This window comes from Suricata suricatta, chromosome 6 (genome assembly GCF_006229205.1).
Source record: "Suricata suricatta isolate VVHF042 chromosome 6, meerkat_22Aug2017_6uvM2_HiC, whole genome shotgun sequence".
Taxonomy (NCBI): Eukaryota; Metazoa; Chordata; class Mammalia; order Carnivora; family Herpestidae; genus Suricata; species Suricata suricatta.
Window position 1 is genome coordinate 67,679,336 of NC_043705.1, and position 16,788 is coordinate 67,696,123.

A 16,788-nucleotide genomic window follows, 5' to 3' on the forward strand; every position below is an offset into this window, starting at 1 on the left:
ACATGAAAATCTGGCTTCCTCCCTGGGCCTGTGGCTCTTCCCAGCATCCTTTCAAGTTCATCTTCTCTAGCCCTCCTTTTAAGTTCTGAAGTTTCCCAAATTCTATCCTTGTCCCTCATCTCTTCTTACCCTCAGCACGCTTCCCAAGCAGTGTTACCTTCTACCACCACCTCTCCTCGGTCTCCCCAACCTAATTTGCCTAGAGCATCATTTCTGTCCTCAGCCTCTTCTATCTAATTTCCCAGTAGATTATATTCATCTGAAAATGCCAAAGGATGGTGACTCATCTTTCCCTCAAAACTGTATCTGATCTACACGTTCTACCTCCCACTCACTGCAAAACAAGAAACTTGGCCTTTATTTATATTTATCCCATATTTATCCTTCTCCTTTAACCCCGTATCAAGTGAGTTAGTAAAACTTTCATTCTTTCTATCCTCACTGCTACTGCCAGTCTTGCTGCGTATTATCTCTTGCCTGAACTAATACGATAGTATCCAGACTCATGCCTGTCCCCTTCACAAATAAATGAGAGCATAACACATGATATAAAGTATAAATGAGAGCAAATTTAACTGTACAAAACTTCTCAGTAATTTCCTATCAAAAACAAGATAGAATCTACTGTCTCTTGAGTGCATTCAAAGTTCTTCACACTTCAATATATTCATACCCAACCAGGCAGGCTTCTGCCCACCTTTGCCCCATTCTTGTAGTTCAATTATACTTCTCATTCTCTGAACATATACTATTCTGTCAATCCTTCATGTTTATCACCATCAAGCTCTGTGCATAATTCTCTCAGTTCATTCAGTCTTATAATTATCTATTTGTATCTTTCTCTCCAAGCAACTCCTCAATACCCATGACTATATCCACATTTTGTATCTCTAGCACCTACCGCAGTGCCTGGCTTAAAGATGGACCATAAATTGTTCAATAAAATGGATGAGTACGGGCACCTGCATGGCTCAGTCAATTAAGTGTCTGACTTAGACTCAGGTCATGATCTCATGGTTCCTGGGTTTGAGCCCCACATCAGGCTCTGTACTGACAGCTCAGAGCCTAGAGCCTGCTTCAGATTCTGTCTCCATCTCTCTCTGCCCCCTCCCTCACTCACACTCTGTCTGTTTCTGTCTCTCAAAAATAAATAAATGTTAAAAAAAATTTTTTTAATGGATGAGTAACTGCCATTCACTAAGTTTAAGATTCCCTACTTCCATTTGTGCATTTAGAAAACACCTTCTTATTCTCAACATTCAACTGAAAGTTTACCTCTGTGAAGAAATTTTCTAGTTCCCCAAGCAAAACTTATGGATCATTTCCCTGTGATCTTTATATATATTTCAGTTGCTGAAAATACTGCACTTTATTGAAGTGGTTGTTTACATGTTTGACTCTTCCAGCAACCTAATTAATACGTCTGGGCAAAAAAGAGAAGAAAACAAATTCAAACCATACAAGAAAAAAATGTCAAAACTACATCTTACTCAAGTTATAGTGAAGACAAATTCAAAGTTAATATAACAAATTCAAAATACATATACATATATTCTTGTACACAGTGTATTTTATTCAGTTAAGCCTGTCAACTGTCTTTATAACTGTGCAGTTTAATATCCCTTTCAAATGTTGTAACAGATATCTGAATAAGATAGACACAAATGACTATTTAACTTAAGATTCTGAGGCCCAAAGTGGCAAGAGAAAGAGAGAAAGAGAACCCTACAGAATTTACTTAATCCTGGCTACATATGTTACATGTTATACAAGCACAGCTGGCTTCCAATGAATGGCTATAAAGGGAAATTAAAACTGTAACAACCTACCTCTCCAGACCTGATTCCTACGTCCACCTCCTATGAGAAGGGGCAGGAAAGGCATTACAAAAAATATGCTTTGGACATACCACCATATACTATTAGAGTTAATTATGTAATATTACTCAGCTTTTTACTTAACACAGAGCCTAACATATTATCTTTTACCTAGTAAGTGATCCAAATATTTATAAAATGAATAAATTAAATCATTTCATAATGCCAATTGTGTATTAGTAGTTATTTGATAAGAAGTATGTCCTTCCTATTTATTACTCTTGCCACTGACACTGAAAACATGACCTCACAATTTGCCATTGATTGAAATTCCACTAAATACAAGTAGTTAGTTACAACACCTGGAAAAGGGATGCATTGGAAACTCCTTACTGAGCTAGGAAAGATAGGTGATATGCATTGCACATACAGACTCTTGTATTCACAGATGATGCCATGTTGCTCTAGTCATTTGCTGTAATGCTTGTCTGTCTTCAAGGAACTTACAATTTTTGTTTGTTTTTTTAATTTTAGAGAGAGTACAACCAGAGGAGTGGCACAGAGCGGGGAGAGAGAGAGAATCTTAAGTGGGCTCCACTCTCAGCACGGAGCCCAACCCAGGGGTAGATCCCACTACCCTGGGATCATCATCTGAGCCAAAATCAAGAGTCAGACGCTCAACCAACTGAGCTACCGAGGCACCTCAAGGAGATTACAATGTAGAACAGAAGTAATTATATGTAATACAAGGTAAACTGGAGAAGAATCAAAAAAGTAGCTCAGCCACAGTGAGCAGGGAAGGCTCCACCAGACCATTGTTAATTCACAAAGTGGTCCTCATACACAAGAATCAAGGAGACATAGAAGCAAGGGGAAGACCACTCCAGACTGGCAAGTGGAAGGTTTAATAAACAAAGGTGCTTACTTACCTTGGTTGGCCTCGGACCCCTTGAAACCTGTAGACCTCCACACCACCAGGCCAGAATCTTAAAAGTTTGTATAGAAACCTTCACTGGATTGAGTCATATACTATCCTGACCCTGACCAACTCAACAATACATTGCAAGTCTGTGTCCTTGAAAACAGTTCCCACTATGCAAACAGTGAGGAGAGGATACGTTCAGGCACAGGGAAGGGAGTGAGGAACCTCCTTTAATTGCCCAATCTAGCTTGGGGGTCAACCAGAGGTCATGGCCTCTTGATGACCTTCTCCAACAACCAGGAGAATGAAGGGCCTTCCTTTGCATGGGAAAGCTCCCAGGGTGAGAGTTTTAAAAAGCCTGAGCACATGCCAGGTGGAGTCAATCTCTTGAGCAAGCACACAGAGGCTGGAATTCTGAGGGTCAGGCTAAAGAAAAATCAAGGTTCCTTCCTGGCCATGTGTTTAATGGTCACAATATTGAAAAAGAAATCCTAGTTTCTGTTTAACTCAGTTATTTGCACACAGACCCCAGACAATTAGCAGTTGCTGATATGGGAGAAGTGAGGCTAAGTGAAAATCAGCGAAAGCTCTAAATAAAAACTTGGGAGTTGGGACCCAGCTTCAGATCAGACACTCACCAGCCATGTGCCATCGGGACACTTAGCACCCCAGGTTTCAGTTTCCTCAACTCTAGAAAGAGGGAACTAGACCAGAGGAGACGCTAAGGTCCCTTCCAACTCTACACATCCTCAACAGACTAATTACCTGGGTTCTTGCCTCTCCTTGTCTATTATTCATTAGCATCTCCACAGGAGCAATAAAAGGAAGTGAAATTTAAACCAGCCAATTTTGCTGCTTATCAGTTCTGGGAAAAGGTTTGATGAAGCAGGGAGCTGAGGGCTATCTATTGGCTTCAATTATCAACACATTTCCTGCCCACCATTACACCACTGATCATCAAGATTTTACTTTTTCAAGTACAGTCAAGCTACTGTTGGAGTATCTTTTTTAGTATCCATGAAGCTATTTTCATAACCCCTTCTGACACCTCTTTATAGGTGCACAGAGTCCTAGAGGCCGTTATATAATAGCTGAATATTAAACACTGGGTACTGTATGATCCGCTAGGATAATCTTAATCAGTTTCAAATTTGTGTTCTGCTCCCAGAAATCAAATGTTTCTCATCCATTGAAATGCAGACACTCAAATGGACAGACAATACTGTTTGTAACATCAGGGTCACAGATTATAATCCCAGTCTTTCACAATCGATAATCATACCAATAACCAATAATATTCATGTTGCTTTTAGGAAGCACACACTGTGCTAAAATCTTCATGTCATTATCTCTCACCTGCTGGAAAGAAAGTTTCATGAAGGCAAGAATTTTCCTGTTTCTTTCACTGCTAATTCCCCCAGGATATAAATCAGCACTCTACACTATTTGGGAATTCAGTTTCCAGTGATTTGTCTCTAGACCTCACACTATTTACTGCTGTACCATGACTGATAAGCCAGTGTTGTATCCTCTGTGAGAAGTTGTGTTGTGACGGAGTCTCAAGAATCCGCCCCCATTATTTACCACGAGGGTGACCTTGACAAGTTATTTAACTGTTGGATACCTCTATTTCTTACTCAATAAACTGAGCATAATACTACTTCTATCTCATAAAGTGATGAAGATTAATATCTTTTACCACATAACAAATCACCAAAAACAATGACTTTGAACAATAGCATCCATTTATTTTTGTTCACAGATCTGCAGCTTGTGCAGGACTTAGGGAAATCTCCACACAGCATCAGAAGGGGCAGCCCAGTTGAGGACAGGACGATCTGCCTACAAGATGGCCTGCTCACGTGGCTGGCAAGTTGGTGCCGACTGGTGACTGGGAGTGGTCTTGGTTCTTCTCCATGTGGCCTGCATGTCCTCACAGAATATCAGCTGCATTCTAAAGGAAAGCATCCCCAGAGAGGGAAACAGGCAGAAGACATACCCTCTCGTTTGACTTAGTTTTGGAGGTCCCATACCATCACTCTCACCATACTCTGTTAGTCAAATCAGTTGACAAAGCCCGCCCAGTTTCAAGAGAAAGAGACATAGACGGCCTCTCATTGAGGGAATGGCAAAGTCTTAGAAGACCACAGGGAAAAGGACGTTGTGGTCATTTGGGGAATATACAATCTGCCACAACCTTACCCATGAATCTGGTTTTCCTCACCGGAAATTTGTATTTAACTACAGAATGATTGGAATGTCCAGCTACTCTGTGATTAGATACAACTGTCCTATCTTATGACATGGGATGGCGGGGCACTGTTCACTCGTCAGCCACAATAATGTGAAACGGTTGATAGTCGGGTTTTCCCATGCCCTGGGGTAGGCAGGTAGGGAAATTCCCAGTCACTGAGCCAGGGAAGCTAGAAGGAAACCAATCCATGTATCAAACCAAAAAGGTGAAGTGGAGGCAAAACCGGAGAATGGACACTGATCAGCAATGAAGAAAGAAAACAAATATTTATTAAGCCCTTGCTGTAATGGGTATTTTGATTAGGTAATAAAATCTTCCTACCACCTTGCCTTTCCACTGACCAAAAGGCTTTAAGTCATCATAGAACTTGAAAATTTTACAATGTACCATCTCCTTATTTAATCCCCACAGCAAATGCTATCAGTATAATTATCCTGAGTATCCAATAAAACCATTCTTTTTTCAATGTTTATTTACTCTGAGAGAGAGAGAGAGAGAAAGAAGAGAGAGAGAGAGAGAGAGAGAGAGAGAGAGAGAGAGAATCTCAAGCAGGCTCCACACTGTCAGATCAGAGCCCAACTCAGGGCTCAATCCCATGAACCATGAGACCATGACCTGAGCTGAAACCAAGAGTTTGGATGCTTAACCGACTGAGCCCCCCAGGTACCCCAACAGACAAATCAGGTGTTTCCAGCCCAGTATTCAAAGTACTATGACTAGGCTGGCTTGGGTCACATGCCACCCACACATCAATGACTGCGCCAGAAGATAAAATGCTGACAGATGCAAGAAAATAACAGCACATTTGGCTTTGTATGTATCAGTCATCTAAGTTTCTCTAGGCAATTTAATAAGAGGTTAAATACAACAGGCTCTAGAAAATGCTCATTTGTTTCCTATGTTTTTCTAATCCAAATCAATTCCTTATCTATAACAAAGTATCTTTTCTCCTCCAATTCTGTGAAATCCTGAAGCATCAGAAGGATGTTTTTATAAAACGGTTCCATTTACAAGTAACTGTATAGCAAAGTCCCTAAGGATCATGACGCAGTGAAGTTTAGTATAATATTCTCTTCGATGCAATAATTCAGCCATTATAGAGCATATCATGGGATCCTTGGTTTAATGAGAGTTTTGCTGCAAGGCATCCAGTATCCATCCAATGTGCTTAAGAAAGTCGGGTAAAACAGGTGTTTCCTCAATTAACAATTTAAAGTTTTGTTACATGAAAAGTAAGCGAACCAAAATAGAAGATAATATTCCTAAAAAAACATACCAGCACTCTACATTTCCTGTTTTTTTCCCAAAAACCTTGAATGTATCATTTCACTTATTCATTTTTAAAGTAATTAATTTGATACATACTTTGCTAAAAAAAAAACAACCCCAAAAAATCATTATTCACAGCAACCTCACATTAACTAGCCTGTGTTTGATTAAAAAAAAATCTGTCAGTCAACGAAGAGTAATTTTTAACTTCTTAAGAATTAACATAGTAATATGATTAATTGAAATTTCTAAATTTATGAAAAAATAATATTTAAAAATAAGTAGTTTCTATGTTTACAAGTATCGTTAATCATGTTGTTTCTTAAGTTAACTTATTGGCAATTTCTGTTAATGCTGACAGAATCAGAACTCCAAAATCATACAAAAATTGAGTCTGTTGGTCATATCCTACTACTTAAAATTCATTGTTGATTGCTCTCAGAAGGCTAGTATCTGTATAATATGCTACCCAAGATAATTCTCACAGTGGAATAAAGTGAAATCTGATTCCATTCCCAACTTCCTAATTAATTTAAGTAAGTGTGGGAAATCCATTTCCTTGCTTATTTCTAAATATTACAACTGTTTTTAAAATCCAATTATTTGGGGTTCTAAATTATTAATCCGAAAATATTTCAAAATAGCCTCTCAGAAGGCCTAAGGAAGAATGACAAAGGACATAATGACAACAAGAAAGACACAGGCCTAAGTCCATTGCCATCCAGGCCTGGTTTCCTCTGGTTTCCATGTTCTCTGCCTGCTCTAACACTTTAGGAAACAAGATTTGAAAACCAAATCAAAACATTTCCATTTTCATCCTTTATACAAATCTATGAGCTTCAAAGGGAGCTTTATTCATGGTTAGGGTAGCTATATCATTTATCTCCCAAGCCAGGACACTTTTAAGAATAAAAAGGGATATTGCTTATAACTAACTTTGTTCAACAAACATAAAATGAGACTGTCCTGGGAAAATTGGGACATGGGCTCAGCTTATTTACAGATCATTATAAGTTGGTCTAAGAGAAACTAAGGTCAGGAAGAGCAGCTGTTCACTGAAAATGTCGTAAAATTCTGTGCTGCACTGACTTTTTCCCTTTCATTTAAAATTCGAGGGGCATCTAGGTGGTTAAATGTCCTACTCTTGATTTAAACTCAGGTTATGATCTCACAGTTTGTAATTTCAAGCCCCATATTGAACTCTGCACTGACAGTGTGGAGCCTGCTTGGGATTCTCTCTCTCTCCTTCTCTCTCTACTCCTCCCCCACTCACATTCTCCTCCCCCCAAAAATATATAAACTTAAAAATAAATATATAAAATAAAATAAAATTTTAAATTCTTATTGGTATAAGATCCCAATCCTTGCTGTTTCCTCCTTTAGTTTCCTCACCAAGTTCACTAACTTACAAAAGCTTCTCCCCAATTTCTTATATACCCATCAGGGCCCTGGCAAAATAAGACGACAAATACAATCAAGTGGAGACAAACCCCAAACAGACAATAATCACAACCAAACCCTTTATAAGAGTGCATTGTAATATCATCTCCTGAAAACTGGAGGATTTAAACGAGTCTGTCTAGAATAGGGTGCTTGGAATTGTACTGACATTTCCCTGAGCTAGAGTTTCTTCCCCGGGGCTTGCTCAAAGTTTCCTACTTCTATCTCAGCCCCTGTGGATCCAGAGTTCCCTCCTCTGCAAGGCTTATGGTTGGCCATGTACTCAGACCGGAGTTCTCTGATGACCGGGTTGTTGTTGTTAAATTACATGAACTGCTCCGGAGGAATCAGATCTTGGGAGAGCCCCAAAGGCAGGTTATTTTCCTTTCGCTCCCAATTGAGTCAGAAAAATGTATTCATTTATTCGTCAGAAAATAAACTTGATGCATGTTCCTCAGGAGATCCATGTGCTGTGCCTTTGGATGGCAAAATGCCGCGTGTACATTGGGAAGGAATACCTGTCATGTGGCCCATGGCCACAGCCGCTTGGGCCACAATTCACTCAGAGCTTGTAAGGTAAGCAAGACTGAGTCCAGAAACTACTGTGGAAAACAGGCCCAGAGGGAAGTCATGCTGTGTCCCAGGTCGGGTCTTTTCTTCTGGCTTCACTGAAGGAGTGCCTTCACATACGCCGGGGGTCACTGGGCTGCTGAGACTGGCTGTCCGCAACAAAAGTTTGGGGGACATCAGTGTAGACAAGTCTTTCATGACATTTTCCCTGCCCTTCTACTCCAAAACGACAAACCCTTGTTCGTCTGCCACCGCACCACCAGCTCTTTCGGACTTCTACCAGCGTTTCCTAGTGGTTTTAACTGTGGACAATGCTGTCCCCTTTCTGACTCGAACTAGTTGAGGAAACCAGCCATATTTTGCCTCTCCCTGGCCATTTTCACTGAAGAAATCCAAATATTTCTTCAGTGAGTGACAAGCCTTCTGTTGTCAAAAGTAAACAAAAACAAAATAAAAACACCTCACTGACTGCTTTAGCAGAGTAGAAACTTTCTCCTTACGTGGTTATCCAAATCAAGCATGAACTTATTTTTTTTTCAAGTTTCAAAACCACCACAGGTATCTGATGTCCCCAATAACACATGCATATGCCTTGAATCACTAATGGTCTAAAAATTAGTCAAATGATAACTAAAGGAATATGTTGGCAATTTAAGTATTAGGGGAATTAAGATTTCATTCCTTTTACTGGAAAAAATATCACCATTATTTGAAGCTGACCAAAAAAAGATATTTTATGGGCATATTTTAGCCTACCACGCTGCAATCAAGCATTTTTATGGGGCCCATTTATATTAATAAGGCAGTAAAAGAGGAAGCTTCAGTTAAAAAACATAAGTGGCAAGAAGCCTTAGGAGGTAATGACAAGACAAAATAGGAAGCAGCATCTTCTGATTCTCCCAGCTACTCTGGATTCATCCTGCTTCCAAATTCCATTTGCTTTTTTTCTTTCTTTCTCTCTTTTTTTTTTTTTTTTTTTTTTTTTTTTTGGTGAATGTGGGAACACCCTGACCAGTCCCGAAAAGTAGGACTTGATGGCCCATCATGTGAAAAGCTATTAACATATCCACAGTTGGCCCTGAAATATGCTTTCAAGAATTGAGAAGATTTGCCAACCCCCATTTGAATTTTTCTTCAGAAAAGTGCACTTTTATTAACACCCTCCTCCCTACTGTGGATAAAAATGGTCTCAATATTCTCATGGGAAAAAAAGAGCATTCTCAAGAGCCTCTGTAGACAGAGAAATAGAGTTTTCCCGGCCAAGAATAAAAATGGGAAAGTCTGAAATGTTTAGCGCCTGTGATTAAACCTTCAGTAGTGTAGTTCTCTTAGACAAAGCATTTGTCATAAGTAGCTTGTCTGCCTGAGTATGATTTATGTGCCTGGACTGAAATTGGCTGAATAATTTATGCTATTTATTGTTCTGGAAAGTTTCTTTTCTTAATAAATAAATAAGTTCTGTGTTAAGAGAAGGGAAATAGTGGGCAAGTGTCAGCGGTGTAAGGAGGGAAAAAGTTATTTTTCCATGTTGAAAGCTAATGAAGGGTATCTAAGAGGAACGGTCTCCGCACAGAAGGGCAGGACTCTAATAGGTGAATATTGTCAGCATTTTCAATGAAACCAATTGGCTAAGAGAAGCTGTCAAATAGGTGTGAAATGAGGTAAAATTACGAGCGATACACTTTCTTTTAAGGTACTTTGCTTTGTTCCTTACAGTGCCTTGCAGCAAGAAATTTAATTTAAATACTGAAAATGGAATGCAGTTATATTGATTTAAATTTGCTAAGAAAGTCTTGGACTCTATTTCCTGTTTCCTGCATAAGTGCAGAATGTGTGTACGTCTGTGTGTGTGCTTGTGTGTGAGTGCCATCAGCTTTTCTACTATTTATGAGTGAGTCACAGTTTATTAGACCCTACCACAATGTATATTAGCATAAAACACATAACTTGAATTGTCAGTTTATAAAATTTTCAGAATGTATGATTATAGTTCTGTTCTTACTGTAAATTTTTACAGAGCTCTGATGATTTATCCTACCTGTCGAAACACTGAGCTCTTATTAGATCTGGGTTGTTTTCTGTTGGGGGTTTTTTTTTTTTTTTGGTTTGTGTTTTGTTTTGGGGGGGGTGTTACCATTTTATCACATAAATTTTTCTTCCTGGAACCTACGCCAAAGACAGAGTTGTAGACAAAAGAATGGATGGGTGAGTGTGCAGAAATACATGCAGCTCAGTTCAGCTGAAACTGTTTCATAGATAACTCACTCTAAGCTCTGACTAAAAATATTTGAAATGTTTACAGGCTGCATAATATATATGTTTGACATATTAAAGGAGACTTCTATCAGCTGCTCAGTAACCATTCCAGAAAAACGCCTTAAAAGAACTCAAGCAAAATCACAGCCCCTCATCTGCAGTGCTGTTTCTAATTTGAAGGCAAATTCATCTCTGACACACAGCAGATTCTGTGCAGGTGGAAGCGAGCCCCTCTCTGCTCCTCTCTCTGCCAGTCAAATTATGTCATCAGTGAAGGATCACTGGTTTTTAATGATACGGTGGCCTCCATACGGAGAAGCAGTCCTAGCACAGCAATATGCATAGCCAATAAAATGGCTGTCACCAAATTACAATTGACACTTAACATCACTAAATCTGCAGTGTAATTCCTTGTGACAGTTGTGTAGGTATATTAGAAGAAAATAATTTACTTCAAACCCAGCATGTTAGACACATTTTCCTGAGCGTAATTCATGTCACATTTACAGTAGCCAAAGCAAGCAGTCTCGAGACAACCTTAATCTGGGAAGAGATCATAGATACTAACATGTTCATTGAAGTATGATTATTTATGCATGCAATAAACAAAGCTAGAGCAGTTGTTCATTGTAGGTTTTAATTGTTATTGGGGGTTTTAATTGTTATTGGGTTTTAAATGAATATTAGCCTCTTTTGCTGTAGGGAATAAGAAAAACTATAAAAAAAAACAAAGCCACATTTTATATGGAAAACAGGCATCAGCTAGAAAACCTTAAATATTTTTTTCGGGATTTGATGGACATTCGCGGGGCCTCACTCCCACTCCTGCTCAAGATCAGGTTTGGACTTGAAATTCTACACTAACGACCACATGGCAGGAGCATCCACATACAACTTCCAAAATGCAAGTAAACTCAACGGCCAGCCACAGCATTTCTCTTTTCTCAGAGTAATAACATGGAGAACAAAGATTTGAGAGGCAGACACGTTTCTCCTGGCATACTATTTTGATCCATTCACCCCGAGCAGATCGGCAGAAAGGCCCTCCGCTGGCTTGATAAGCATATATAAATATGTGACAGAGTTAAAGGTCTCCACTCTTCAGAATGAAGTGGCGTGAATGTCTGGCGAAACGGGACTGCAAAAAATTCATTCCAACTTTGTCTCTAGGCAATTCACCTTTGGCCCAGTGATGATATGAGTCTTTCTGCTGATGGGGGAGATATAATAAGTCAGGTCAGGCAGTCTCTGGAAGGCAGGGGCCTATTTGTTAGCAGAATGAGGCAGGTGTACTGTTCTGGGGAGGGATCAGCTCATCCTAGCATCGTAATTACCTCACAGGAAACCCTCCAGGTGACACATCAAATGTAGGAGCTGAACATCCAGTCCTGGAAATGGGCATGCCTGTATCGTTAAGTAGTCTTAATTTAGAAACTCCAAATTTAAAAACACAAATCAGTGAGTGATAATTTCCCTGTCCTTTCATTAAGACATTAAAATGTCTCCAGCAAGTGCGAGCTCACTGAAGAACGAGAGGCTAGATTAGAGCTCAGCTGCCAGGAGAAGGAATTAGCCCCCGTCCGCGTTTCCTCCTTGATCTTCTTATGGGAGTGGGAAGCAGCGAACAAGACGTGAGGGAGCCCACATTCTGCTCGCTGAGGTCCTTTCGGCTATTTGTGCCATTTGCTGAAGCCTACCTTTTGGAAAATCATCTTGTTGAGCTTTGTATTTTCTAAAACAGCATCCCGGCACTTTAGCCATGTCACCAAAGAACAAAAAAGGGCGGGGGGGAGGGGGGAATGTCAGCTGGCATTATTTGGGTTTTTATATAAAGTTTAAGAATGCAGATTACTCTTCTTACCGCATCCTGACTTTGGGGTGGCCGTCCTGTGTCTCGGGCTGCTGAGTGCTTTAAGCATGCTCAGCAGAGCTGGGTCACCGCCTCAAGCCGTGGGCAAAAGCTAGAACCTCTTTGGTTTTCTAGGTCAGTGCAGATGACCTGAGAAATTCTTCAGCATCACTGGTCCCTTGAGCACACTCTCGACAGCACGAGGCTGGGGGAGGCAGCGGGGCCAACGGCAGGACGACAGATGCCGGATTTATCATGTGGGCACCAGGCTGTGGGGGGTGCACCAAGAGAAGTGGCCAAAATAGAAGCAGGAGGGTGGGATAATATGATCAGGAGTCATGGAGACGCACCAACTTTTCAGCTAGAGGTATAGCAAAACGAAGATGTTTCTAAGGATGTCTTAGGTGGAGAAAGAACATGTCAGAGCTTTATGGGAAATGCAAGTTTTTAGCAAGCATCCTTAAGGATGCATTTTTGAGAAAGTATTTCATGCACAAAGATCAGAATTGTGAACATGAGGGCTAATAAAATAATCTTCATAAACATCAAGACTATAAGATATTGAATCAATTTAGTAACAAATGATTGCAGTTTTGTATTGTGTCTTTTCATGGGAAAACCCTATCCATTTTATACTCTGAAGTGGCATTAAGGCCACTGTTCATTGAGACCAGAGGAAATCTTTTTGCTTCTATTGTTTAAGGGTTTAAGGTCTATTCCACCCTGGGGGTAACAATGTGATAATCCCTGGAGTGGTGCTACCCACAGAGTGAATTTTGACCACCTGCATGGTGGGTCCTCATGAAAATCACCCCCTGTCCTAAGACCACCGGCTAGTTCAGGACACCCCTGCCAGGACAGTTAGGACTTACCAGAGCCCCGGTCCAGTGGCACCTACCCTCGTTGTCGGGACCCCTCCACCAGCCCCAGCACCATACCTCACAATACCTACAACAAGAAAAGAAATCAAAGAAATACGGTTACTCTTTCTGCAGGAGAAGCTGTCTATAGAAATTGTACAAAAGCTATTCACCCACTGATGATGGCAGAAAGCGGCATGAAATCCTGGAAAAATTTATCAGGAAGTAACATAATCTCTATTTAGAAAACATTACAATTGTGTCATTATTCTGTGAACTTAACAGAAAAAAAATGGCCTCACACAGAAGGAGGAAGTTAACTGAGGGCAGGTGGCATCTAATGTCAGTGTTGTGATGCTTCCAAACCAGGTCATGTAACTCCCATTGCTGAAATATGTGCAATTTGTCACAGAGCATATGGCCCAGGGCCCCTTTATTAGGAACAGCGGATTGGAAGAAATTATTTTCCAAAATAGCAATGTAGAATAATTCTGTTAAAAAAGACTTTAAAGATTTCTTCTTGAAAATAGTCTCTGCTTTAAAGAATGTTTTTGCCCACTATAGGGAAGAGAGTTGAACATTCTCACACACACACACATGCACACGCACACACACACACACACACTCACACACACACACACTCACACACCCCACAATCACACATTCAATAATGTCCTCACCCGTTTTATTGTTTACCCAACCTATTCCTCCCACACATACCCTTAGAAACTATCATTCTATTCCCAGGCCTTGGTAAGACTCTCAATCACACTAAAAGTCTCAATTTTTAAAATGAACACGTCTTTCTGAAATTACATGTTGAATATCAAACACAAGCCATTTTAATGTTTTCAAGGCCAGACCAATATCATGGATAAGTCTGAAAAGGATGAAAGTCAAATCATGAACTGTGTACGACTTTGATAACCAAATAATTTCAGTGATTAAGACAGAGAAGTGCGCTCTGGAATCACATCTGCACGATGATAAGAAGCAGCACTTTATTTTGGGTTTTTTTTTTCCACTGATATAAGACATCCAAAAAAGAAAAGAGAAAATGCTTATTATAAAAGCAATTCTTCCTTATTAGCTCCTATATGCATAAGAATAACTTATCAAATGGAGAATATAGGGAAATTCCAATTTTAAATAAAGATGCTATTCAATATTTTGTGAGGTCTCAATTATATTATAAGCTAAATCTTCATTTATAGTACTGATAAAAGCACAAGACTTTAATTGATCTTCAGTATCTTATGTTTCTCTTCCAAGACATCTGAAGATAATTATTTTCTCTGTAACTCTGGATATTTTAACTATATGAAATAATCATACAAATAACAGACAAATAATCCTCTTTGAAGCCAAAGCACTATCAGAAAAAGAGCCAACATTTCCTTATGATCTTGTTTTTCTAACTTATCCCATATTACATAGTATACAGTACTTAGTCAAAGAAGCTACAAAATAAATTGATCTATATTTGTTGCACTGTTACATTTAATTTTACTGAAATATACAATATAATATTTGAAACTCACTTAATTCCTTATAAGGAGATATAAGAATACATTTTCAAAACCACTAAACTGTACATCACATGTCATCAGGAAAATGCAAATTACAACTATGAGATACCACTCCACACCTATTACAATGGCCAAAATCCAAAACACTGATAACACCAAATGCTGACAAAGTTGTGGAGCAACACACACTCTGATTCATTGCTGGTTGGAATGCAAAATGGTACAGCCACTTATGGAAGACAGTTTGGCAGTTTCTTAACCAACTAACCATATTTTTACCATACGATTGAGTCATTGTACTCTCGTTATTTAGCCAAAGAAAGAGAAAACAAAACCTGCATATAGATGTAGCTTTATTCATAATTGCCAAAACTTAGAAGCAACCACGATGTCCTTCAGCAGAAAAATGAATAAATAAAAATGCAGGATATTTGTGAATAATGGAATATTATTCAGCACTAAAAAGATATGAGGTATCAAGCCAGGAAAGATATGGGGAAACCTAAATGCACGTTATTAAGTGAAGAAGCCAACCTAAAAGGCTACATATTGCATGATTCTAATTATATGACAATCTAAAAAATACAAAACTATGAAGATAGTGGATGCCAGGGTTTGGGGAAGGGTTAGGGTAAATCCAAGGGGCACAGATTTTTAGGGCAGTGAAAATACTCTGCATGACACCATAATGGTGGATATATATCATTGTACATTTGTCCAAACCCACAGTACAACACCAAGAGTGAACCCTGATGTAAACTATGCCCTGGACTGTGTGGGTGGCTATCACGTGTCAGCATTGGTGCATCAACTGTAACAAATGACCACTGTGATCAGGTATGTTGATGACAGGGAAGGCTATGCATGCAGGGGGGTATGTGAAAAATCTCTGTACCTTACTCTCAATTTTGCTGTGAACCAAAAATTGCTCTAAAAATGAAATCTTTTTTAAAAATTCAACATTTATCCTTGATAAAAGCATTCAGATACATTTTTTGTGAATAGTTAAAAATACTCAAACAGAAGATTAAATTTGTCCAAGTCAGTCAAGTTAGAAGGTTTTAGATTTTGCCAGAAATTAACTTTACATGATTATAAATAAGCATTTTTCAAGAAGTTTATATCATCCTTATGTAAGTCTTTAAGATTAAAGTTCCAGTTGCCTATTGCTATATAATGAACTAGCCCTAAAATTCACTTATCATTTTATTATTTTTTCATTATTTTGTGGGTCACAGCTAGAACAGGACTCAAGTTGGGCAATTCTTCTGCTTCATATGGTGTCATTTTGTGACACTTAGCTCAGGGGTTGAGCTGGTCTGGATTCCTTATTCATGTACATTAGCCTGGAATGGGACACCTGAAACAACCAGAAATTGGCCAACATTGGTCTCTTTCCTTCCCACCTCAGTGTGACTGGCTCAGGCTTCCTCACATCAGGGCAGTCTCAGGGTAGCCATAGGTCTTACACAGTAGATCAGAGTTTCAGGAGTGAGTGTTCCAGGAGACAGGAAGTAGACCTTTCTAGTTTCCTAAGGCATAGACCCAGAAATCAGTGGAGAATCCCTTCCATCATGTTACACTGCTCAAAGAGGTCACAGAACTCACCAGGTTCAAGACTGGGAGACACAGATCTACTTTTTAATAGGAAAAATATTTAAGATTTTGTGGTCATCTTCTATCTGCTACAAGAGAAAGTCTCATTTTAGAAACTGCATTGTTAAAAATTGTTCTCACAAAGAACATATACTCCATCCGATATCCTTATTAGAAACCCCCAATTTTCAGGACCAATTTCAGTGTTCCCAGAAAAATAGAAAAAAAAACCTAACAATGTCATAGAAAAGCCTGGAGACATATGAAAACACACGGTGTGTTACATGGAGTATATACCCTACTATGCCCAATGCAAGAGTAAGTTCAACAGAAATAGGTAATAATGAATACAGAGATTTTTGTTTTAGGTCATTAGTGTGCTAGTTAGTTTAAATTGGGTTAAGAAGCAATCATTTGAATGCAAAG